General features: G+C 40.1%; 1 pseudogene; it reads right to left on the bottom strand.

The window, feature by feature from the left end:
• Positions 1-23,336: 23,336 nt before the first annotated feature.
• Positions 23,337-26,214, bottom strand: LOC129554715 (V-type proton ATPase 116 kDa subunit a 2 pseudogene; annotated as a pseudogene).
• Positions 26,215-26,992: the final 778 nt, after the last annotated feature.

Below are 26,992 nucleotides of genomic sequence, written 5' to 3' on the forward strand. Positions count from 1 at the left end.
GGAGTCTCATTACTATTAATGAACCTGCATGCAGATCAAGAAGCAACAGTTAGAACTGGACATGGAAGAACAAACTGGTTCAAAATTGGGAAATGCGTATGTCATGTGGTATATTGTCACTCTACTGATTTAACTTATATGCACAGTACATCATGCGAAATCCTGGGCTGGATGAAGCATAAGCTGGAATCAAGATTGCCAGGAGGAACATCAATAACCTCAGATATGAAGATGACACCATCCTAATGGCAGAAAGTGAAGAGGGACTAAAGAGCCTCTTGATGAAAGTGAAAGAGGAGAGTGAAAAAAACTGTATCAAAACTCAACATTCAAAAATGAAGATCATGGCATCTGGTCCCATCACTCTATGGCAGATAGATGGGGAAACAATGGAAACAATGACCGACTTTATTTCTCCAAAATCACCATGGACAGTGACTGCAACTATGAAATTAAAAGACTCTTGCTCCTTGGAAGGAAATCTACGACAAACCTAGACAGGATGTTAAAAATCAGGGATATTACTTTGCTGACAAAGGTCCAAATAGTCAAAACTATGGTTTTTCCAAAGTCATGTATGGATGTGAGAGTTGGACAATAAAAAGGGATGAGTACCAAAGAATTAATGCTTTGGACTGTGCTATTACAGAAGACTCTTTACAGTTCCTTGGACTGCAAGATCAAACCAGTCAGTCCCAAAGGAAAGTGAAAGTTGCTCAGTTGTGTCCGACTCTTTGCAACCCCATGGACTAGAGAGTCCATAGAATTCTCTGGGCCAGAATGCTGGAATGGGTAGCCTTTCCCTTCTCCAGGGGATCTTCCCAACTCAGGGATCAAACCCAGGTCTCCTGCATTGCAGGCAGATTCTTTACCAGCTGAGCCATAAGGGAAGCCCAAGAATGCTGGAGTGGGTATCCTATCCCTTCTCCAGAGAATCTTCCCAACCTAGGAATCGAAACAGGGTCTCCTGCATTGCAGGTGGATTCTTTACCAACTGAGATATCAGGGAAGCCCAATCCTAAAGGAAATCAACCCTGAATATTCATTGGAAGGACTGATGCTGAAGTTGAAACTCCAATACTTTGGCCACCTGATGCAAAGAAATGACTCATTTGAAAAGACCCTGATGCTAGGAAAGATTGAAGACAGGAGAAGAAGTGGACAACAGAGGATGAGATGGTTGGGTGGCATCACTGACTCAACGAACATGAGTTTGACAAATTTTGGGAGATGGTGGACAGGAAAGTCTGGTGTGCTGCAGTCCATTGGGTTTCAAAGAGTCGGACACAACTAAGCAACTGAACAACACTTTGCTGAGAAAAAGTCATCTAATCAAAGCTATAGTTTTTCCAGTAGTCATGTACGGATGTGAGAGCTGGACCATAAAGAAAGCTGAGTGCCAAAGAATGATGCTTTTGAACTTTGGGGCTATAGAAGACTCATGAGAGTCCTGTGGGCCGCAAGGAGATCAAACCAGTCAATCCTAAAGGAAATAACCCTGAATATTCATTGGAAGGAATATTCCAACAACAACATTGCATCAGACACTTAATTGATTATATATTTCTTATCACCCATGTATGACACCAATGAACCTAACAGATCATGTGAGGTCTTTATTAACCCCAGGGATTATTTTTTATTATTATTAAGATAAAATTCTAACTGTATCCAAGGAAATATGCTAAACTTTTCTACATTTTTTGCCTTAATGTGACCAGTTTGACTTTTCATATATTCTTCCATGTTTTGTCCATATGTATACATTTTCTTAATATCATCAGTTCATTTCAGTTCAGTTCAGTCGCTCAGTCATGTCCAACTCTTTGCAACCCCATGAATTGCAGCACGCCAGGCCTCCCTGTCCATCACAAACTCCCGGAGTTCACCCAAACTCATGTGCATCGAGTTGGTGATACAATCCAGCCATCTCATCCTCTGTCGTCCCCTTCTCCTCCTGACCCCAATCCCTCCCAGCATCAGGGTCTTTTCCAATGAGTCAACTCTTCACATGAGGTGGCCAAAGTATTGGAGTTTCAGCCTCAGCATCAGCCCTTCCAATGAACACCCAGGACTGGTCTCCTTTAGAATGGACTGGTTGGATCTCCTTGCAGTCCAAGGGACTCTCAAGAGTCTTCTCCAATACCACAGTTCAAAAGCATCAATTCTTCAGCGATCAGCTTTCTTCACAGTCCAACTCTCACATCCATACATGACCACGGGAAAAACCATAACCTTGACTAGACGGACCTTGGCTTGGAGAATTTTGAGCATGACTTTACTAGCGTGTGAGATGAGTGCAATTGTGTGGTAGTTTGAGCATTCTTTGGCATTACCTTTCTTTGGGATTCAAATGAAAACTGACCTTTTCCAGTCCTGTGGCCAATGCTGAGTTTTCCAAATTTACTGGCATATTGAATGCAGCACTTTCACAGCATCGTCTTTCGGGATTTGAAATAGCTCCACTGGAATTCCATCACCTCCACTAGCTTTGTTCATAGTGATGCTTTCTAAGGCCCACTTGACTTTGCATTCCAGGATGTCTGGCTCTAGGTGAATGATTACACCATCATGATAATCTGGGTTGTGAAGATCTTTTTTGTACAGTTCTGTGTAGTCTTGCCACCTCCTCTTAATACCTTCTGCTTCTGTTAGGACCATACCATTTCTGTCCTTTATTGAGCCCATCTTTGCATGAAATGTTCCTTTGGTATCTCTAATTTTCTTGAAGAGGTCTCTAGTCTTCCACATTCTGTTGTTTTCCTCTATTTCCTTGCATTGATCATAGTGAATCTTAATGTCACGTTCTCCTTTTTTCATTTAATATTGCAACATAGGAACTTCTGTGAAATATGCCTTACAGGTTTAAATTTAAGAGAAATTCCCTTTGCAAAATCAAATAAAATAAGCCATAAAAATAGTAAAGATATGATAATATTGAATGCTCATGGTACAAAACTGAAACTGAACAGTATCATCTATTACAAAACAATTTGGACCAAGCTCAAATTAAGATACAGAATTTATAATGATGGAGGATTCAGTCCATGAGCTATAGATGCAAAGTATAGTCATCATTTGTATGGTAAGGAAAAAAGTAAATTTAAAAATTTCTAAAATGAGCAAAATATATTATTGGTGTACTTTGTTTTTATCAGTGTAGAAGATAATTCAGTGGAAAAATGAATTACTATAGAATTATTAATTAATTATTAAGTAACATAATTATTAATAGAATCTATAAGGGTGACTCAGTAGATCTTAAAAAGAAAATACCCACCTTTTCCTCAAATGCCACAAAGAAAATGACAATATATTTCCCCAAAGAAGCAAGAGTACGAATTAAATTCTCTAAGCAGTTAAAATTAGTCTACTAACTAAATTCTTTCCTAAATAAAGTAAAAATAAATAAGAATACTAAAAATGCAATAATAGTACACTTAAGATTCTATGAACTCTAGCCAATGATATACTCAGTGAACCCTAGAGACTCTACCAGAAAACTACTAGAGCTAATCAATGATTACAGTAACGTTGCAGGATATAAAATCAACACACAGAAATCCCTTGCATTCCTATACACTAATAATGAGAAAATAGAAAGAGAAATTAAGGAAACTATTCCATTCACTGTTGCAACGAAAAGAATTAAATACTTAGGAATATATCTACCTAAGGAAACAAAAGACTTGTACATAGAAAACTATAAAACACTACTGAAAGCAATCAAAGAGGACACTAATAGATGGAGAAATATACCATGTTCATGGATTGGAAGAATAAATATTGTAAAAATGAGTATACTACCCAAAATAATTTATACATTCAATGCAATCCCTATCAAGCTACCAAAGATATTTTTCACAGAACTAGAACAAATAATCTCACAATTTGTATGGAAATACAAAAAACCTCGAATAGCCAAAGCAATCTTGAGGAAGAAAAATGGAACTGGGGGAATTAACCTGCCGGACTTCAGGCTCTACTACAAAGCCACAGTCATCAAGACAGTATGGTACTGGCATAAAGACAGAAATATAGATCAATGGAACAAAATAGAAAGCCCAGAGATAAATCCACACACCTATGGACACCTCATCTTTGACAAAGGAGGCAAGAATATCAAATGGAGAAAAGACAGTCTCTTTAACAAGTGGTGCTGGGAAAACTGGTCAGCCACTTGTAAAAGAATGAAACTAGAACACTTCTTAACACCATACACCAAAATAAACTCAAAATGGATTAGAGAGCTAAATGTAAGACCAGAAACTATAAAACTCCTAGAGGAGAACGTAGGCAAAACACTCTCCGACATAAATCACAGCAGGATCCTCCATGACCCACCTCCCAGAATATTGGAAATAAAAGCAAAAATAAACAAATGGGACCTAATTAAAATCAAAAGCTTCTGCACAGCAAAGGAAACTATAAGTAAGGTGAAAAGACAGCCTTCAGAATGGGAGAAAATAATAGCAAATGAAGCAACTGATAAAGGATTAATCTCCAAATTATACAAGCAGCTCCTGCAGCTCAATTCCAGAAAAATAAATGACCCAATCAAAAAATGGGCCAAAGAACTAAACAGACATTTCTCCAAAGAAGACATAAAGATGGCTAACAAACACATGAAAAAATGCTCAACATCCCTCATAATCAGAGAGATGCAAATCAAAACCACAATGAGATACCATTTCACACCAGTCAGAATGGCTGCTATCCAAAAGTCTACATGCAATAAATGCTGGAGAGGATGTGGAGAGAAAGGAACCCTCTTACACTGTTGGTGGGAATGCAAACTAGTACAGCCACTATGGAGAACAGTGTGGAGATTCCTCAAAAAATTGGAAATAGAACTGCCATATGATCCAGCAATCGCACTCCTGGGCATACACACCGAGGAAACCAGAATTGAAAGAGACACGTGTACTCCAATGTTCATTGCAACACTGTTTATAATAGCCAGGACATGGAAGCAACCTAGATGGCCATCTGCAGACGAATGGATAAGAAAGCTTTGGTACATATACACAATGGAATATTATTCAGCCATTAAAAAGAATATATTTGAATCAGTTCTAATGAGGTGGATGAAACTGGAGCCTATTATACAGAGTGAAGTAAGCCAGAAAGAAAAACACCAATACAGTATACTAACACATATATATGGAATTTAGAAAGATGCAAATGATAACCCTGTATACGAGACAGCAAAAGAGACACAGATGTATAGAACAGTCTTTGGGACTCTATGGAAGAGGGTGAGGGTGGGATGATTTGGGAGAATGGCATTGAAACACGTATGTTGTCATATGTAAAACGAATCACTAGTTCAGGGTCAATGCATGTTATAGGATGCTCTGGGCTGGCATGCGGGGATGACCCAGAGGGAGGATAAAGGGAGGAGGGAGGTGGAAGGGGGGTTCAGGAGGGGGAACTTATGTAAACCTGGGGCAGATTCATATCAATGTATGGCAAAACCAACCAATATAATATTGTAAAATAATTTGCCTCCAATAAAAAATAAATTAACTACAAAAAAAAAACACTTCATAGCAAACAAAAACTGAAATTATTGGCTTCTTTAATTTAAAATGACTTTAGAACTAAATTTTAGAATTTACAATAAGACAATAAATTAATCCAAAAAATCAAAAGGAGGGAATAAAGTTAAAAGTAGAAATAATTTAGGGTAAGTTAGAAAAAAAGAAAATTCATAAACAATTCTAAGAGCAGCTTCTTTGGAAGAAGTGGGGAGGTGGGGATAGGGTTAGGGAGGTACAGATGGTCAGGGGAGCCAGGAAAAATGAAGTAGATAAATAACTAGACTAATTTGAAAATGTAGAGACAAATAACATGGAGAATGAGAAATAATAAATGAGAAAAAGAAAGCAAATACCAAATAAATTAAAATAATTGCATATAGTAAAACGAAAGACTATCTTCACAATTCTGTGAATGACACGAATGTTTTTTAAGCAAGATAAAAGGAAATGAATTGATTCTAATAGATAAACATATCTGAAGAGGAAGAAAAATTGGAAGAAATAAAGAACATTGTTTTTAAAAGCTTACTCTTGTTGGGAAAACAGGATAGCTATATAGAAAAGAATAAAATTGGATCCCATATCTCATACCACACAGAACATAAACTCAAAATGGATTAGAGACTTGAATGTGAGATCTGAAACCATGAAAATCCTGCAAGAAGGCATACAGGGTAAACTCCTTGACATTAGTCTTGAAATGATCTTCCAGGGGAGAGGCAGGGCAGAGTTTGACACCAAAAACTAAGGCATAAAAAAGGCATAAGAGCAAAAATAAACAAGTAGAACTACATCCAACTAAAAACCTTCTGCAAAGCAATGGAAACTCTCAACAAAATGAAGAGCCAACATACAGATGGGATAAAATATTTGCAAATCATGTATCAGCCAAACAATTAATATTCAAAATATATAAACTTGCAAAACTCAATAACAATAAAAATAAAAATGAAAACCTGATCTTAACTGGGCATAGGAAATGAACAGAAATTTTTCTGAAGAGCACATGTAGGTGACTGACAGACACTTGAAAAGATGCTTAGCATCACTAATCATCAGGGAAATGCAAATCAAAACCACAATAAGATATCATCTCACACTTGTTAGAATAACTTTCATCAAAACACAAGAAGTAAGTTGTTAGTGAGGATGTGGAAGAAAGGGAACTAGTGGGAATGTAATTTGGTGCAACCACTATGAAAAATAGTATGGAAGATTCTCAACAAATAAAAATAGAACTACCACATGACCCAGCACTTCCACTTCTAGGAATATATCCATAGGAAAGGAAGTCACTTTCTCAAAGAGACATCTGCAGTAAATAACTGCATCATTATTTACAATAGCTAAGATCCAAATATGGGCTTCCCTGGTGGCTCAGAGGTTAAAGCGTCTGCCTCCAATGCGGGAGACCCGGGTTCGATCCCTGGGTCGGGAAGATCCCTGGAGAAGGAAACGGTAACCCACTCCAGTATTCTTGCCTGGAGAATCCCATGGACGGAGAAGCCTGATAGGCTACAGTCCATGGGGTCGCAAAGAGTCGGACACTTCTGAGCGACTGAACAGAACAGAACAGAAGATCCAAATAGGAAAAGGAGTATGTCAAGGCCGTATATTGTCACCCTGCTTATTTAACTTATATGCAGAGTACATCATGAGGAACACTGGGCTGGAGGAAGCACAAGCTGGAATCAAGACTGCCAGGAGAAATATCAATGACCTCAGATATGCAGATGACACCACCCTTATGGCAGAAAGTGAAGAGGAACTCAAAAGCCTCTTGATGAAAGTGAAAGAGGAGAGTAAAAAGGTTGGCTTGAAGCTCAACATTCAGAAAACAAAGATCAAGACATCTGGTCCCATCACTTCATGGGAAATAGATGGGGAAACAGTGTCAGACTTTATTTTGGGGGGCTCCAAAATCACTGCAGATGCTGACTGCAGCCATGAAATTAAAAGACTCTTGCTCCTTGGAAGGAAAGTTATGACCAACCTAGATAGTATATTAAAGAGCAGAGACATTACTTTGCCAACAAAGGTCCGTCTAGTTAAGGCTATGGTTTTTCCAGTGGTCATGTATGGATGTGAGAGTTGGACTGTGAAGAAAGCTGAGCACCGAAGAATTGATGCTTTTGAACTGTGGTGTTGGAGAAGACTCTTGAGAGTCCCTTGGACTGCAAGGAGATCCAACCAGTCCATTCTGAAGGAGATCGATCCTGGGTGTTCATTGGAAGGACTGATGCTAAAGCTGAAACTGCAATACTTTGGCCACCTCATGCGATGAGTTGACTCACTAGAAAAGACTGATGCTGGGAAGGATTTGGGGTGGGAGGAGAAGGGGCGACAGAGAATGAGATGGTTGGATGGCATCACCGACTCAATGGACATGAGTTTAAGTGAAGTCCGGGAGTTGGTTATGGACAGGGAGGCCTGGTGTGCTGTGATTCATGGGGTCGGAAAGAGTCGGTCATGACTGATCGACTGAACTGAACTGAACTGAAGATATGCAAACAACCCAAGTGTCTATCAGTGGATAAAGAAAATCTGATACCTATATATTATATGGCATGTATATTTATATATGAATATTATTCAGCTATGAAAAAGAAGAAAATCCTGGCATCTGTTGGAGAAGACTCTTGAGAGTCCCTTATACTGCAAGGAGATCCAACCAGTCCATTCTAAAGGAGATCAGTCCTCGATGTTCATTGGAGGGACTGATGCTAAAGCTGAAACTGCAATACTTTGGCCACCTCATGCGACAAGTTGACTCACTGGAAAAGACTCTGATGCTGGGAAAGGTTGGGGGAGGGAGGAGAAGGGGACGATGGAGAATGAGATGGCTGGATGGCATCACCGACTCTGTGGACATGAGTTTGAGTGTACTCCGGGAGTTGGTGATGGACAGGGAGGCCTGGCGTGCTGTGATTCATGGGGTCGCGGAGAGTCGGACACGACTGAGCGACTGAACTGAACTGAAAGGGCAGTATGCTAAATGAAATAAGTCAGACAGAGAGAGACAAATATTGTCTGAGCTCACTTATATGTGAAATCTAAAAAAGCAATGCATAAAACACAGAACAGTTTTGTGGTTGCTAGAGGCAGGTAAGAAAGGGTGAGGGAAATGAGTGAAGGTAGTCAAAAGGTACAAATTCTCAGTGCAAAATTCTAGGGATGTACAACATGGTAAGTATAGCTAACAATGCTCTATTGTATTTCTGAAAGTTGCTTACAGTGGACATCTTAAAAGTTCTCATCACAAGGAAAAAAAATTGTAAGTATGTGAGGTTATAGATGTTAACTCAACATATTGAGGTAATCATTTTACAATAAGTACATTTATCAAGTCATTATGTTGTACACCTTACAAGTGATGTGCTTTATGTCAATTATGTCTCAAAACTGGAAAAATTACTCTTAAGCACTTAGGCAAGATATTTTATGAATGAATCTTTATAAAACTTTAATAGATAATCTCACACTTTCCCTGTGTTCCCCAAAATACTTAATACAAAATCAAAAGCACACTAATGAAAATAAACTATTTAGCACATAAAAACAAAACTAAAATGCTACTCACTTCTTAATAGAAATGTCAATTTTCATATTATGTATATATATTCTTAAAAGACTAACACTTTATTACCAGTGTGGTTAATTCCAAAATGTCAAAGATAACCCTATATTAGGACACTATGACAGAGATGACCAGCTATAGACTAAAATTTCTCATTCATTCATGGTTTACATTTATTGATAGAAATGAGCTGCCTAAACTTGGGTTATATTTCCCAACCATCCTTGCAATTAGGTGTTGCCATATGATGGAGAGTGAAAAAGCTGGCTTGAAACTCAACGTTCAGAAAACTAAGATCATGGCATTCAGTCCATTCACTTCATGTCAAATAGATGGGGAAACAGTGGAAACAGTGACAGACTTTACTTTTGGGGGCTCCAAAATCACTGCAGATGGTGACTGCAGCCATGAAATTTAAAGATACTTCCTCCTTGGAAGAACAGCTATGACCCCTAGACAGCATATTAAAAAGCAGAGACATTACTTTGCCAACAAATGTCCGTCTAGTCAAAGCTATGGTTTTTCCAGTAGTCATTCATGGATGTGAGAGTTGGACTGTGAAGAAAGCTGATCGCCGAAGAATTGATGCTTTTGAACTGTGGTGTTGGAGAAGACTCTTGAGAGTCCTTTGGACTGCAAGGAGATCCAACCAGTCCATCCTAAAGGAAGTCAGTCCTGAATATGCATTGGAAGGACTGAGGCTGAAGCTGAAACTCCAATACTTTGGCCATCTGATGTGAAGAACTGACTCATTTGAAAAGACCCTGATGCTGGGAAATATTGAAGGTGGGAAGAGAAGGGGATGACAGAGGATGAGATGGTTGGATGGCATCACCAACTCGATGGACATGAGTTTGAGTGAACTCCGGGAGTTGGTGATGGACAGGGAAGCCTGACTTGCTGCAGTCCATGGGGTCACAAAGAGTCAGACACAACTGAGTAACTGAACTGAACTGAATTGATATGATGTAATATTAACCAATGGAATATGAACAAAAGTGCTTTATGCCACTTCAAAGAACCTCTTATAAATTACTGTTCCATGCTCTCATTCCTTCCCAGTTTGGTAGTTGGACTAGGAACAATTCTAGAACCTAGAAAGCTATATTTTGATGATGGTAAAACATTTGTCAATCTGAGTCTCTGAATGATTATGTGGAAGAGGACTGCCTTAATTTATTCATCCCTGTAGTTCTACCGATAAAAAACCTTTTATTTGAACTATTATACTTTTTGATTGTATTTCTTACAGAAGTTATTCTACTCTAACCAATAATATATTAAAGAAGTCATCTAGATGACAAGAAAAAAGACACAAGTATAAATTCTTGTATAAAGTATACAAGAATAAAGTATAAATAAAGTATAAAAATAAATTATTGTAGAAGCATTTGATAAAATTCAAATTGTAATCTTTGATTCAGCTCTCTCTGGTTGCTGCTGTTAAGTTGCTTCAGTCGTGGCCAACTCTGTACGACCCCATAGACGGCAGCTCACCAGGCTCCCCCATCCCTGGGATTCTCCAGGCAAGAGTACTGGAGTGGGTTGCCATTTCCTTCTCCAATGCAGGAAAGTGAAAAGTGAAAGTAAAGTTGCTCAGGTGTCCGACTCTTAGCAACCCCACGGACTGCAGCCTACCAGGCTCCTCCGTCCGTGGGATTCTCCAGGCAAGAGTACTGGAGTGGGGTGCCATTGCCTTCTCCGTGCTCTCTCTGGGGTCTAACAGATTCCCTGACTTTCTTACAATTTGGTTGTCCATTCTTATATTTCTAAATATTCTGATGAGTTCTCCTTTTATGCTTAAGCCAGCTTGACCTAGCTTCTGTCTGTTGATACCATGGTCCAACTAATAGAAAAGCAAAAAAAAAAAAAAAAACAGTTTAAAAAATAATTTTCCACTAGGAGAGTAGAACATCTTCCTTATTTAAAATGATAAAAGTTATTTGCTCAGTTGTGTCCAACTCCTCTGTGACCCCCATGGACTGTAGCCCACCAGGCTCCTCTGCCCACAGAATTCTCCAGGCAAGAACACTGAAGCCTGTTACCATTTCCTTCTCAAGGGGATCCTCCCAACCCAAGGGAACTGGGTCTCCTGCATTCCAAGCAGATTCTTTACTGCCTGAGTCACCTGGGAAGCCTAAACCAAAAAGAGGACAGGGTAAATCTGTTAGTTTCCTAGCTCTTTCAAGAAGAAGGTCCTGTCAAAATTCTGCCTTCAAATCGAAAATGTCACCTCTTTTGTTACCCAGCAGCAAGAAATTGGTTTTGGTGATCAATCTGCAAATGATGACTTCATGCAATCACTCATCCAATAAGACCAATAAATGAACCAAGCAGTATCTCTTTCAAGTGAAAGAATCCAGAGCACTGGCAACATTTTTAAGGCAGAAAATGTAACTTTTTATTATCTAGGCTTCCTGTGCTATTACTTATTGTATCCTCTTTCATAGGCAAAAAATTTTCTGGTTAAAACTGTAAATTGATTCATAGTTATTAACTTCCATAAAAGCCATTATGGGTTCACAGTAGCATTCTTCATAGAAATAATTCCTGTTTTAGGAATTACAAAACTTGCAAGGAGCAAACTCCATTCTATTCTTACAGAATGATCCCTAACCGGAAGTTTTTACAAGCAAAAATATTACACATGCTACTGAGAGATAGTTAACATTTATATTATTAAAAATATGCTGTTACCATGACCACCCCTTTTGCTATAAACAGTTTTAGTTGCTTTCAAGGAAGCCTGTGCTTTCCCTTGTAGATTACAGTTGTTCTCTGACTTGATGTGATTTCTGTATTAATCAGGCACTTTTGAAAAAACATGACAGAAGCGCATCCCCAAAGAATTTAAGAGGAAAAAGGGGAGGAGAATATATATATTAACTAATGTAACTAAGAAGTCCAGGAAATTATAAAGCCTAAGCTAAGTTGGATCCAAAGACTAAAATGTCTTCATTTTTAGATAAATTTTCCTCATTTGGTGGCAAAATGGCAACTGTCAATTCAAGGTTTACATGACATTTAGACTAAAGATGTCACTGAAAAGTTCTTTCTTGAATGTTCCAATCAATGTCCTAGGTCTTGAAAGTGAAAATGAAAGTCTCTCAGTTGTGTTGACTCTTCGCGACCCCAAGGACTGTAGCTCGCCAGGCTCCTCTGTTCATGGGATTCTCCAGGCAAGAATATCAGAGTGGGTTGCCATGCCCTCCTTTAGGAGATTTCTCAACCCAGGGATCGAACCTGCATCTCTTATGTCTCCTGCATTGACAGGCGAGTTCTTTACCACTACCGCCACTTGGGTCTTGAGATCACCCTGACACTAGTCACTATAGTGAACAGATACACTGTATTGATTAGTTGAGTCTCATGATCAATTCTGTGGTCGGCCTTCAGCACCAAAATATGTAAAAATGGATTTTCCATGAGAAAGAGGATTCTGTCAGCAGAAAGGAGTGATGATGAGGTACCAACGTTTTTGGGGATAAAAATTTTGGCTCCCGTGATCCACAACAGTTGATTCTATTTTAGTTAACATTATGACTATTAAGGGAGATACAGAACTGTTTCTACTTACGTTAAGAAGTCATGTCTGAAACTTAAAATCCATGTTTTGCCTCCAGTACAATGTTAAGATCTGCTCTCTACACAGACATGTGTAGCTAGTAGGGCTAACTCATGTTCATAGGGACATATTTCTTTTAGCTATGAACTGAACTTTTCGTTATGGTTATACAAGGAGCCTGGTAGGCTGCAGTCCGTGGGGTCGCTAAGGGTTGGACACGACTGAGCGACTTCACTTTCACTTTTCACTTTCACACATTGGAGAAGGAAATGGCAACCCACTCCAGTGTTCTTGCCTGGAGAATCCCAGGGACTGGGGAGCCTAGTGGGCTTCCGTCTATGGGGTCACACAGAGTCAGACAGGACTGAAGTGACTTAGCAGCAGCAGCATACATCAAGTTATCTTCTAAAATTCCCTTTGACCGATTAACTCCTATAAGAGGAGTTTGTGCCTGATGGAGAATAACAGGCTTGGCTGGGGTTAGGTTGTCAGCAGCCTTTTTTTTTTTTTTCCTGTTCAAAGTTTTCTGGACAATGAATGAATAGAACTACGATCACTACTCCATTAATACCAGCACTCAAGCCATTGAGCTAATCAGAAAGTCAGCAATTATGATTCAAACTGACTGAAGGAGGATACAATGATGGAAGGAAGGAAGGAATGAAGGCAGAAAGGAAGGAACGGAAAGGGAAGGGAAGGAGGAAGAAAAATGAATAAGTATCAAGCTACCTGTCAGGTTCTCAGCTCATGTCAGGAGTGCAAGAAATATCACATTTAAATTTGCTTTCAGTCAACCTAATGTGGACTTTGGTCCTCAGTTTACTGGGTTGAAGGCTAATCTAACCAGTTATTGCCGGAGCATTCCTTATTCATTACTCCAAAGTTGTGCAAATCACAGGGATTCACCGAGACTAAGCACTATCATAGCACTAAGCCTTTGGGGAGGCTCAGCAGATCTTCAGTCACCCATCTATACTGGTGCCCTCTCAGACACCCATAATTATCCCAGACCACATGGTCACTTCAGGATGGGTGGCTCTGTTGCTTTCCTGTGAGACTTGAAGCATGTGACACTTACGCAAGGTTGGGAGGCCTAGGAGATGGCAGTCATTTCCTTCTGCAGTCTTGACATCTTCTCAAAGGCAATGAAATCCCTGAGTATAGATGCCTTCTCTTCTCTGGAGGCATAAAGTTTTCTGTCCCTCCAGTTTCTCAGTAGCTCCCCTCACTGCTCAACTAACTTCTGACTCACGTACCTGCTCCCAACTCTCTCCCTTCCAGGACACTAGTATCATCCCTCATGCATTTAAGATGATAAAAAATAAAGTTTAACAGAACAGAAAGAGCACACCCCCATCATCTTCTTTCCACACAATACATTACAAATATTCCAAAGATAAGAAATTACAAAGCATAGTTACTACCTTAAAAAAAGGGGAAGGGGAAAATTAAAGAGAAAAAAATCGTATTTATTGCTAGGTCATGAATCCCATTTCTTTAAAAGGAGGTGGAAAGAAAGAAGAGGAAGAGACAGAATCAGAAGTTTAGAAAGTGTTAAGTAAATTCCCAAAATCCTTCTGCCAGTAAGTGGTAGAATCTAGGTATTTTTCATCCAGGGCCTTTTGCAAACCTATCCTAACCTGTCACATCATTCAATTTGAAACATTTAAAAAATTAATCTCAAAAATCAAAATTTGTAATCAGTTTTATTTTTTCTTCTAGTTGTACAGTTCTTCAATTTTATTGATGATTGCTTTAAAAATAGCCCTGGGTTTTTTTCAGAAATATGTTTTATTTTAAGTCCTTGGTCGTCTGTTATAATGTCTCTTAGAGATGAAAGTTTCCAGTTACCATGGTATAGCTTAGGATTCAAAATGGGGAGAATATTAGCAAAAAATAGAAGAATCAAAAAATAAAATCCTTGACTCCTATCTCTTATAACCACTTGAGAGCAAAGCAGGATTTGGGTGCCTTCTTTCATTTGTAATTGATGTCCCTGGCTGCCTTACTCATAAGACATCAGATCTCTCACAATTAAACCCAGGAAAGTTATGACCAACCTTGATAATATATTAAAAAGCAGAGACATTACTTTGCCAACCAAGGTCCGTCTAGTCAAGGCTATGGTTTTTCCCATGGTCATGTATGGATGTGAGAGTTGGACTGTGAAGAAAGCTGATCGCCGAAGAATTGATGCTTTTGAACTGTGGTGTTGGAGAAGACTCTTGAGAGTCCCTTATACTGCAAGGAGATCCAACCAGTCCATTCTAAGGGAGATCGATCCTGGGTGTTCATTGGAAGGACTGATGCTGAAGCTGAAACTGCAATACTTTGGCCACCTCATGCAACAAGTTGACTCACTGGAAAAGACTCTGATGCTGGGAAAGGTTGGGGGCGGGAGGAGAAGGGGACGACCGAGAATGAGATGGCTGGATGGCATCACCAACTCTGTGGACATGAGTTTGAGTGAACTCCGGGAGTTGGTGATAGATAGGGAGGCCTGGCATGCTGTGATTCATGGGGTCGCAGAGAGTCGGACACGACTGAGCGACTGAACTGAACTGAACTGAACTGAACGTAGACTCAATATGTGAATGCTCTACTGTATGTGTTTTAATGTTTTAATGCTTTACTGTATATATTCAAAGATCTGGGAAAGTTCCCAGAAGGTACACAGGTTAGCCAAAGTCCAAATAGTGTGGGAAGAGACAACTGTGCTGTCTAAAATCGCTTAGCAACAAAGACAATGTCTTAGCTTAAGACAATCTCTATTGTCTTAAGTTTATTCTTTAGAATAAACTTTAGAATAGTGGGCTTGCCTGGTGACTACAAGCACGGAATCCTAGAATCCTTAGAATTTTTCTGAAGTCCTAAGAGCAATAGATGTTCTGTTGAAGCAGAGAATAACCATAGAGGAGAAATGGAGATGTTTATAGAGCCTTAGACAATATATTCTCTCTAAAATAAATGATAATGGCTTTTGTTCCAAATATTATTACAGAAATTCAATTGAATCACATCATTTATGCATTTAATTTACTGGAATTGGATGTAGGAAAAAATAATATATTTTAAAGTTAGTTGTTGGTTTTTAAAAATCAAAGAAGCCAGATTCTGCTGGTAACAATAGAGGGTTTTCCAATGTCATTTTGTTCTTACTCAATTTCTGCCATAATCCTAAATTTTAACCCTCATCCCCCCATGATAAGATGTTGCTGAGTATTGTAGAACTGAAACTGATCTCTGGCTGTGAGGTGAGAAGAAGTTAGATGTCCTGCATCCCAGATCATTCTCTCAGGTGACTCTGTGTAAGGCATATAACCTCAAGTGAGAGGAATCTTACCTCTTTCCTCTGCAAAGTCAGCGTATTCTTACCATCACATTAGGGTTTTCATTAAAATCAAATTACATACGCATAATAGTATTTGGTAAAATGCTAAAACATTTAAATTCAAGATATGTTATCATCATTTACATGTTGGTTACATGTTATTCTTACTTTCATTTTTTTGTTTTTAATTTTTAAATTCAGTTTTAATTTCTTTTGGTTTTATTTTCTTTTTGCATCTTTTGTATTTTTTATGTTCTTTTAATGTTTAAATTTCGTTTATTTTTTTCAATTATTATTTTTACCCTTATCACAATCAGGTTCCTGGCTTGAAGATTCATCTTGGAAGGGTTTGTAAAAACCAGATTTAATACAATCAACGCTTGTTGCAGTCGGTTCAAAAGGGCGACTGCAATCCTGCAGTTCAGCACCCTCAACCAAGTCCAGAGGAGGCTGCTATCAGCACCTACTATGAGGCTCTTTTGGTATTATCGCCTACGTTTCCAGCTGAGTTTCCCTAAGTGTCTGTCACCTATCATTTAATTTTACTCCATGAGAAAAGTATTTAAAGTAGACAACCCTCTTCTTTTCATAGATAATTTGCAGTAGGATAGTAAGTGGGACTTTGTTGTTCCTAAATGAATTACCAGAACATAAATTTCTGAAAATAGATGATAAGAATCCCTGTCAAGTGACACAAAGCAAGAGCAGGGAAGATATCCCCTTCAAATTTTATTAGGAAGCAGTCTAACTGGATCGGATATCCACAATGATCCATCTGAGACCTCCAGAACCCCCATGCAACCTGATGTCTCCCAACTTGTATAAGAACCGACTACAAGAATTACAGGGGTGTGAGACTGCAAGAAATCCATCTAAAGTTAAATGCTGAGGCTTTCTCCTTAACTTCCCATGAGAGAGGTGACAGGTGTATATTCCTATGCCCAAAACAATTGTGTATGTGTGTGCACACAGGGCATTGGGTGTGGGGAAGCAGGGCTCTAATAAAACTACTAAAGATTGCACAAACCTGCTAGAAAGGGAGAAAGGCATCTTCCTCCCAATTAAATACGCCGTGATGACTGTTCTGCTCTCTGCCCCATTTGGACACTAGGGCAAACAGGACTGCACAGGAGGGCAGAGCAGAGAGTAGGCATGGCAGTGGAACAACCCCTTCCTCTGCCATTGGACTGGCAGGTATGTGTGACTTTTCTCTGGGACAAGCGGACACTGTAGAAAGTGCCTATTAAAAAGGCACCTTACCCAAACACCTTCCCCACTGGCTCAGCTGTAAAGAACCCGCCCGCAATGCAGAAGATGTGGGTTCAGTCCCTGCATTGGGAAGATCTCCTGGAAAAGAAAATGGCAACCCACTCCAGTATTCTTGCCTGGGAAATCCCCTGGATAGAGGAGCCTGGTGGCCTATAGTCCATGGGGTCACAAAAGAGTCAGACATGACTTAGTGACTAAACAACAACAAAAAACCAGACACTACCAGTTATAAACATAGTACCATTTGATACGTGTATATCACTTTCTTGTATCTTTTTCTCACCATGAGAGCAGCACTTTTTATCTCCCAGTGCCTAGCACAGTGTACGAAAGTGAAAGTTACTCAGTCGTGTCTGACTCTTTGCGACCCCATGAACTATACAGTCCATGGAATTCTCCAGGCCAGAATACTGGAGTGGGTAGCCGTTTCCTTCTCCAGGGGATCTTCCCAACCCAGGGATCGAACCCAGGTGTCCTGCATTGCAGGTAGATTCTTTACCAGCTGAGCCACAAGGGAAGCACGGTGTATGGTACAAGGTAAATATTCAACCAGTATTTGTCTAATTAATTAATATATAGAAACCTGTTCTGGCCTCCCATGCTAGGCTCCATCTACTATAATCTTCTGTTCTTCCAACTTTCTACTGATACTTGACAGCACTGGTTTACCTATTCTTTCTGTATTTTAAAATTAGGACTTCTCTTTAATGTCTAGATCATCAAATCATAACAGAAATTGAGCTTGTTACATTACTGTTCTTATTCTATTTCTTAATGCTTCTTACTTTTTTTTTCTTAAGCTTGGTAGTTGGCTCCAGACACAGAAAAGTTAGATTTATCAATTGATGGATATTGTAATGTATAAAACAAGCAATGGTCTGAGCCAATCAATCTTAAGATGCATTCCAACATTTGATTTCACACAATGAAGCCCTGGCTTGCCAGGGAAAACACAGCAGAACTCATTTCTGGGAACTATATTGGTTTCATTTCAGTTGTTGCCTTGGAAGCTAGCCATGGGGTAATAAAAAAGCAAAAAGCAAAAAAAAAATCAAAGAAGTTCAATGCTTTAAAAACTTTGAAGTACCATTCTCAGTCACAGATGATCTCTATCCAACTACTTGTAGCATGCAGATTTTGAAATAAAGTTATGCTGTTTTACTACATATCTTATTTTAAACATGAAAAGTGCAGTCAATATATAGAATTGGGTGGAAACCATGAAAATGGGCAGTCAGGTCCAAGCCTTGCAAAACTATAAACAAGGCTTCCTGAACTAACTACCCCCAGTAACTGTTATCCAAGTGTTCTCCAAAGTAAAGAGGAGATACGGGTGAAAGTTGGGCTTTTGATAGTGATAACCTTCTGTGTATCAATTCCAGAATTCTTTTCTCTGTGCCTTGATCCTCCCCACATTACGGTAACCACTCCTTTGTCTTCATCCTCTATGATGGAGTCTATGGTACCCAACTCAGACGTATAACAACACAAGAGAAGACTGTACACATGGACATCACCTGATGGCCAACACTGAAATCAGATTGATTATATTCTTTGCAGCCAAACATGGAGAAGCTTTATACAGTCAGCAAAAACAAGACTGGGAACTGATTGTGGCTCAATCATGAACTTCCTATTGCAAAATTCAGACTGAAATTGAAGAAAGTAGGGGAAATCACTAGATCATTCAGGTATGACCTAAATCAAATTCCTTATGATTATACAGTGGAAGTGAGAAATAGATTCAAGGGATTAGATCTGATACACACAGTGCCTGATGAACTATGGATGGAGGTTCGTGACGTTGTATAGGAGACAGGGACCAAGACCATCCCCAAGAAAAAGAAACGCAAAAAATCACAATGACTGTCTGAGGAGGCCTTACAAATAACTGTGAAAAGAAGTGAAACGCAAAGGAGAAAAGGAAAGACATACCCATTTGAATGCAGAGTTCCAAAGAATAGCAAGGAGAGATAAGAAAACCTTCCTCAATGATCAGTGCAAAGAAATAGAGGAAAACAATAGAATGGGAAAGACTAGAGATCTCTTCAAAAAAATTAGAGATACCAAGGGAACATTTCATGCAAAAATGGGCTCGATAAAGGACAGAAATGGTATGGACCTAACAGAAGCAGAAGATAGTAAGAAGTGGCAAGAATACACAAAAGAACTGCACAAAAAAGATCTTCACAACCCAGATAATCATGATGGTGTGATCACTCACCTAGACCCAGACATCCTGGAATGCAAAGTCAAGTGGGTCTTAGGAAGCATGACTACGAACAAAGCTGGTGGAGGTGAAGGAATTCCACTGAGCTATTTCAAATCCTGAAAGATGATGCTATGAAAGACCTGCACCCAATATGCCAGCAAATTTGGAAAACTCAGCAGTGGCCACAGGACTGGAAAAGGTCAGTTTCATTTAACTTCCAAAGAAAGGCAATGCCAAAGAATGCCCAGACTACCACACCATTGCACTCATCTCACACACTAGTAAAGTCATGCTCAAAATTCTCCAAGCCAGGTTTCAACAGTACATGAACCGTGAACTTCCAGATCTTCAAGCTGGTTTTAGAAAAGGCAGAGGAACCAGAGATCAAATTGCCAACATCTGTTGGATGATCGAAAAATCAAGAAAGTTCCAGAAAAAAACATCTGTTTCTGCTTTATTGACAATGCCACAGCCTTTGTCTGTGTGATCACAATAAACTGTGGAACATTCTTAGAGATGGGAATAGCAGACCACCTGATCTGCCTCTTGAGAAATCTATATGCAGTTCAAGAAGCAACAGTTAGAACTGGACATGGAACAACAGACTGGTTCCAAATTGGGAAAGGAGTACATCAAGGCTGTATATTGTCACCCTGCTTATTTAACTTATATGAAGAGTACATCATGAGAAACGCTGGGCTGGAGGAAGCACAAGCTGGAATCAAGATTGCCGGGAGAAATATCAATAACCTCAGATATGCAGATGATACCAACCTATGGCAGAAAGTGAAGAAGAACTAAAGAGCGTCTTGATGAAAGTGAAAGAGGAGAATGAAAAAGTTGGCTTAAAACTCAACATTCATAAAACTAAGATCATGGCATTTGGTCCCATCACTTCATGGCAAATAGATGGGGAAACAGTGAAAACAGTGGCTGACTTTATTTTTGAAGGCTCCAAAGTCACTGCAGGTAGTGACTGCAGCCATGAAATTAAAAGACGCTTACTCCTTAGAAGGAAAGTTATGACCCACCTAGATGGCATATTAAAAAGCAGAGACATTACTTTGCCAACAAAGGTCCATCTAGTCAAGGCTATGGTTTTTCCAGTAGTCATGTATGGATGTGAGAGCTGGACCATAAAGAAAGCTTAGCACCAAACAATTGATGCCTTTGAACTGTGGTGTTAGAGAAGACTCTTGAGAGTCCCTTGGACTGCAAGGAGATCCAAACAGTCCATCCTAAAGGAAATCAGTCCTAAATATCCATTGGAAGGACTGATATTGAAGCTGAAACTCCAATACTTTGGCTACCTGATGGGAAGAACCGACTCATTGGAAAAGACCCTGATGCTGGGAGGGATTGGGGGCAGGAGGAGAAGGGGATAACAGAGAATGAGATGTTTGGATGGCATCACTGATTCAATGGACATGAGTTTGAGTAAACTCTGGGAGTTGGTGATGGACAGGGAGGACTGACGTGCTGCAGTCCATGGGGTCGCAAAGGGTTGGACATGACCGAATGACTGAACCGAACTGAACAGATGTATAAATGTAATTATTTTTGCCTCTTGTGTGTAGGAGGCACAAACTCAATCAACCCCATTAAGCAGAAATAAAACGTGTCCAATGGTAGCTTATTTCCTTCTTGGTGGTCAAATTTCAGGTTTCTCCAATTCCCCCTTTCTCTTGGGGGTTGTCTAATTTCCTAGGGGAATTACTTATCATCCTAAAATTAGTAGTCCATAATTCTGCTGCAATCCATAGCTGTTAGGTGCATTATCTATTTTAATGGATAGAGGCAATAATTTCACTTGAGAAAAATTTTCAGTCTTCCATCCCCATGCTTGCTGACTTGGGCCATGGCTCTGTTCTCATTGGCATCACTGAACTCTAATGCCCAGTGTACCCTTGGAGGTCTCCCCTTTGTCTCTGCCAGGAGGTCTTCTTGACCCACAACAGACACATTGCAGGCATCTTGGTTCTCAACACTTCTGCGTTTCACACTTGCTCAGGCAGATGGAGACATTTCCTGTTTCACCTTCATTCACCAATAGGCTGGATGCATTCTGTGTTCAGGATATCACAGTGCTTCCCCAACTCTCTTTTCATTTTTCTCAGTATATATCCTAATATGCATATATTTCCTGATGTTCACCTGAAGATGCATAACTTCTCAGGAATTTTCATTAAACAGGCTCAAAGTTCAGTTGTGCTCAATTAGAAACAAAATGTAAGCATCCTTTTCCATTTGATTTTAACTTTGAGATGCTCGGGGTGGAGTTGCTTCTGGAGAAGATTTTATGATCCTCAGAGTGAGCCCATGATATTCTGCTTCTCTAACTAAAAGAGTCTTCCTAATGACAGGATTTGATTAGTCACCATCTTTCACTAACAGATATTTATTTCATAAACTCAAATTGACTTTTCCTTTGAGCCCGTCTCTGTCAGCACCATTAGGTAGGGGTTTTGGCAATGGAAAGGCTCAGGTAATGCCCAGTGGTGACAGGGAAACAAATGCTAATCTAAAATAAACTGTGAGCTTTGTTGTTTCCAACAAGGGAACAAAAATAGAAATGCACTTGAGAGAGGCTGACCTGCTAGGTGTCTGGAATACCTTTGTACTTCTAATAAAGCAAAGGGAAGACATAGACATAATATGCAAAGAAGAATATTTGACTTTATTTTTCTTAAGAGGAGAGGCAGTTTAAAAATAGATTCCTTCTTTATTTACTCTTTGTAAAATATTGTGTGTTTCTGAGGAAAGGGTTTCTTTTCCATATGAAAACTGGCATTCTCCTGCTCTGATACTGCAGTTACAAAAATTCTGACATGAGAAAAACATTCTACTTCAGTCCATAATTGAGCTTTCTACATTATTTGAATCATCACACAGTAGCTTGCAACTCCGTGGGTGAAAAAAAAGTTTGTTGACTAATGCTCCTGAAAAAAGACCACATAGTAATTATCTTCTCCTTTTTAAAAGTGGAACAATGGTTACCCTTTGTTGATCCATCGCACTTACAGTTTAAAACATTCTCCACTCAACTTGGAAATGTATTATAATTCTTGGGAGGAAAAAAATGTACTAGTGTTCTTATTTTATAGGTATTAAAATGAGATATGGGGAGATTTCAAGTCCTACAAATATAACAATTCATATTTATTGAACATCTAATATGTGCCAAACACTGTTCTAAATATTTATCATACAAGCTTACTTAACCCACGTCACAATTCTATGAGTTTAGTACTTTTTTTTTTTCATGGTAAAATATCTTAATTTATATTTTATTATAAAAATATACAAAATACTACTTTTTACTTTTCCTTCTTCACTCAGTATAAACCCTTTTTGGTTCAGGAACATAAGTCAACTAAATTCAAATCATATCCATATTATGTCTTCTAAAGTCACACTGGATTTTAAGGCTCAGTACACAGTTTATCTTCTCAAATATACAATTATCATAATTGGTTTAATGTAAGGGTAACAGGATAAAAGTCTTTAAAAAAATATACAAGTGGGATAACCATTTTGTTGCATGTTATTTTATCCCATTTTCTCCAATTATTAAGACAAAACTGTAGAAACAATTCTACCTATAATTCTAGATAGCATACAATAAAAAAGTTTGCATACTTTTAATTAAGCAAAATATAATAAATGTGAATCTTTTGATGATCCGTCATTAAATTTTTTTTAAACTACTTAGCTTCAGCTGTTGGAAAATATTATCTGACAACTTCAGGTGACAGAATAACTGTGGCTTTTTTTTTTTTTAATAAAATGAAAAGGAATCAAATATCTATTTTCAATTCGCCATTCAAAATTGGCTTCTCTCTCCCACGCCTGTATTTTTAAAAACAACCATAACATAACTTTTGCATGAACTTACATTTGCTCATCATAAAAACTGAAAGAAATTTATATAGCTGTAATTGAGAAAGTTTACAAAATACTTAACATACGAGGAAGAGGTATGTCTTACAGATTTGGCTATCTCATAAGGCAAGTAATGAAGATGGAATTTTTCCTATCATCAATTTAACATAAGGAATTCTACAACATGATAATTCTCCATAAATCTGAAAGCTTGTTGGATACTGCAATATGATCACTCCAGGTCATCACTGAACTTCGAAGAAAGTAATCTGAATGAGAAAGGAACAAATTTGGTGCCTGCACCAACGTAGAATTTGTTCTGAAATTCTACCCAGTGGAAGCGGATGGTGTGAAGAAATGCAGAAAGGCCTTCCATGATCAAAAGGATGAAAATTGTCAACACTGCAAAGAGAGCAATCACTGGGAGCAGCACCAAGACCCCATAGGTTGTGTCTACCCGGAGGCCGACGTGCATCAGCATGGCCCACAGGACCTCGGACAACTGTGCGTGAGCCAAACTGAGTGCCCAGAGCCTCAGGTACGAAGCAGTGTTAGAGATGCATCCCAGACAGTACTCGATGGAATGAATTACTTGGGTCATTAATATTTCTCCAAAATCAAACTCTTCACACGTCACTTCTCTACATCCATCTTCCATTTGGTTGTTCCCCTCTTCTATGTCTTGGCCTCCCAGCAAAGAAACTTCTTCCTCGCTATCTTTCCTTACAAGTGTGTAGCCACTCCTGCCGACCCCGAAACAATTGCGCCCCTTGTGCAGCCACAGAAGAAACAGTGGTTTTCCCAAGAAAAGCACGGGGACTGACAACACTGTGACGACCAGCAGCAGCCTCTGGATATGCTCCTGCCCTGGGTAAAGACCACTTGTGTCACTAGCCAGGAATAAAAACATGCTAATAAATTCAATCAGAATGCTAGGAGCAGTTCTGGAGGTTTCGGCTGAATAAACCAGCCACTTATAGATGATCATAAATATAAGGTATCCAAAGATGCAGAGCATGAAGAGCAGTTCTGGTATGGAAACCAGATAAATATTGAACTTCTTCTTGAAATGCAAGTGGTTAAATATTCCCAGAATGACGCCAAAAGTCATGTGAGTAATCCCTAAAATCACAGACATCTTCATTTTGAAAGAGTTTAGAAAAGTGAGACGATTGGTGGCCAAGTTCCAAATAGGATCAACGCCAAAAGGGTAAGGGCCTCGGAACACTCCGGGAACACTGGGATCCAACTGCAACACGCTGTGGTGCCTGACGATGCTGTCATTCCAAAGCACCATCTTCTTCTGCTCCTCTGGGCTGTGACTGGAGCTGTACATGGCAGACACGTTCCACCTGGAGCCGAAGAGGTTGACCAACTTGGAAAAGCAGTCGTTGTAGATGAGGCCCGTGTACACTGAGAACAGCCCCATCAGCAGGAGGATATAGCGACCATTGAAGAACATCCGCATGATCTCTTGTGACTGATTTAGTCTGGGATGATTTTCGTTTAACACCAACAGGAGGGCAAATAAGAACATCACAAAGCCATGTCCAAAGTCTCCAAACATCACGGCAAATAAAAAGGGGAAAGTGATGATGGTGAAGAGAGCTGGGTTCACCTCTTGGTAGCTCCCGACCCCGTAGGCATCCACGATGTTCTGAAACCCCTCGGTGAATTTGTTGGTACGGATCAGAGTTGGGGGAGTTTCTTTTGTTGGGATTGTGTTTATGAATGAGGGGATCGTGCCACCGCTCTCTCTCGAGCCCTCCTCCAGGGCCCTTCGCAGCTCGTGCAAATCAGCCTCAGGACACCAGACCTCGGCGATGAGGCACTTGTTGGTCACGTCGAAGCTGCACATGTTCAGCATGTGGTAAATGGCTTTCATCTTCTTCACCTGGACCACACGGCTGTAGACCGACTCGGCGGCTGGACACAGCACCTGCCTTAAATAGTCCTCAGTTTTGTGAAGAACAGTGTAAAGATCTTGAATCCGGGTATTCAGGCCCTCCTGGATCTCTCTGCGCTCCTCGGCTGTATTCCGGTAGGGGTAAACGTGGCAGTGGTAACAATCACATATCTTCTTAACCTTGTGGCCAATCTGCTCTCCCCAAAAGGATATCAAAAACACATACCATTTTATGACTTCTGTTTCAGGGTCTTCCAGGGGCTCATCCAGCTCTGCACAGGTCACGATGGTGTACCCTTTGCAGACCCTCCACGACATTTTTTCGAATGCTTCAACTTTTCCTTGGTTAATTAGGCCAGACACAAATCCCAGTTTTGCTCCCAGCCTCTGCATACAGCTGTAGTCCAACAAAGACTCACTCTCCAAGGGAGGGAATTCTTCGTAAGTGGGTTCGAACTCCACATTGCGCTTGACGAAGGTCTTGGTCACTCGCAGCATGTGGGTGTACTCAATCAGCTCCAGCAGGTTCTTCCTCAGCTTCTCCTTGTTCTTAGTGACCTCTCTCAGCTCAACCTCCAGCTTCTGCAACTGCTCCTGCATTTCCAACACTTGTTTCAGAGGTGGTGCCGGAGGACTGGCCTCCCCCTCAGGGAGGGGAATATCAGCTTTATTGATTTCCTGTACCAAGTATGCCAATATTCGCTCCAGTTCTTCACATCGCTTCACCTCACCAACAAATTTTCTTTGGAAAGAACCTACATTCTGGTTGAGGTCTCGGAACTCGACCAGGCCCTTCTCGCCCAGGACGCTGAGGCACTCGTAGGCCGTGCCAGACTGCAGGAAGAGCTGCGCCAGGCACGTGGTCTCGCTCCGGAATAGGGACCCCATGGCGGACAGGCCCGCGCCCCCCACGCGGGACCCGACGGGCGCCGGCGGCTCCGGGCTGCGCGGACCCGCACGGTCAGCCGGGGTGACCCGCGGATCGAGCTTCTCCTGCGGCCTGGCCACGGCTCCGAACCATGGGGCTCCGGGCTACAGCAGCTGTCCCCAGTCCGGCCACCGCGGCCGCCGCTCCGCCACCTCCAGAGTTTAGTACTTTTATTAGCCCCATTACAGATGACCAAGGAGGGATAAAGTAGTTGAGGAAACTTGCTTAAGGCCATACAGACAAAATGTGCTAGGGTCATAATTTCAACCTAGACAGCCTGAGTCCATTGTCAACTCTCTTAACACCACATGTGATGGCTTTTTTTTTTCTTTAGCTTTCTTGAGGTATAATTAACAAATAAAAGTGTAATATATTTAAAGTATACAATGGGATGATTAATGATTCCCACAATTGAGTTAATCGAAATGTCCATCACTTCATATAGCTACTTATTTTTGATGAATATTCATTGGAAGGACTGATGCTCAAGCTGAAGCTCCAATACTTTGGCCAAATGATGTGGAAAGTGACTCATTGGAAAAGACCATGATGCTGGGAAGGACTGAGGGCAAGAGGAGAAGTGGGTGACAGAGAACAAGACGGTTGGATGGCATCATTGACACAATGGACATGAATTTGAGCAGACTCCAGGAGATAGTGAAGAACACGGAAGTCTGGCGTGCTGAAGTCCATGGGGTCGCAAAGAGTTGGACATGACTTAAGCAACTGAAAAACAACTTAAGATCTACTTTCTTGGCCAATGTCAAGTATACAATATG

The sequence above is a fragment of the Moschus berezovskii genome, chromosome 14 (assembly GCF_049115385.1).
Source record: "Moschus berezovskii isolate FMDL1 chromosome 14, NW_MosBer_1.0, whole genome shotgun sequence".
In the NCBI taxonomy this organism is placed as follows: domain Eukaryota; kingdom Metazoa; phylum Chordata; class Mammalia; order Artiodactyla; family Moschidae; genus Moschus; species Moschus berezovskii.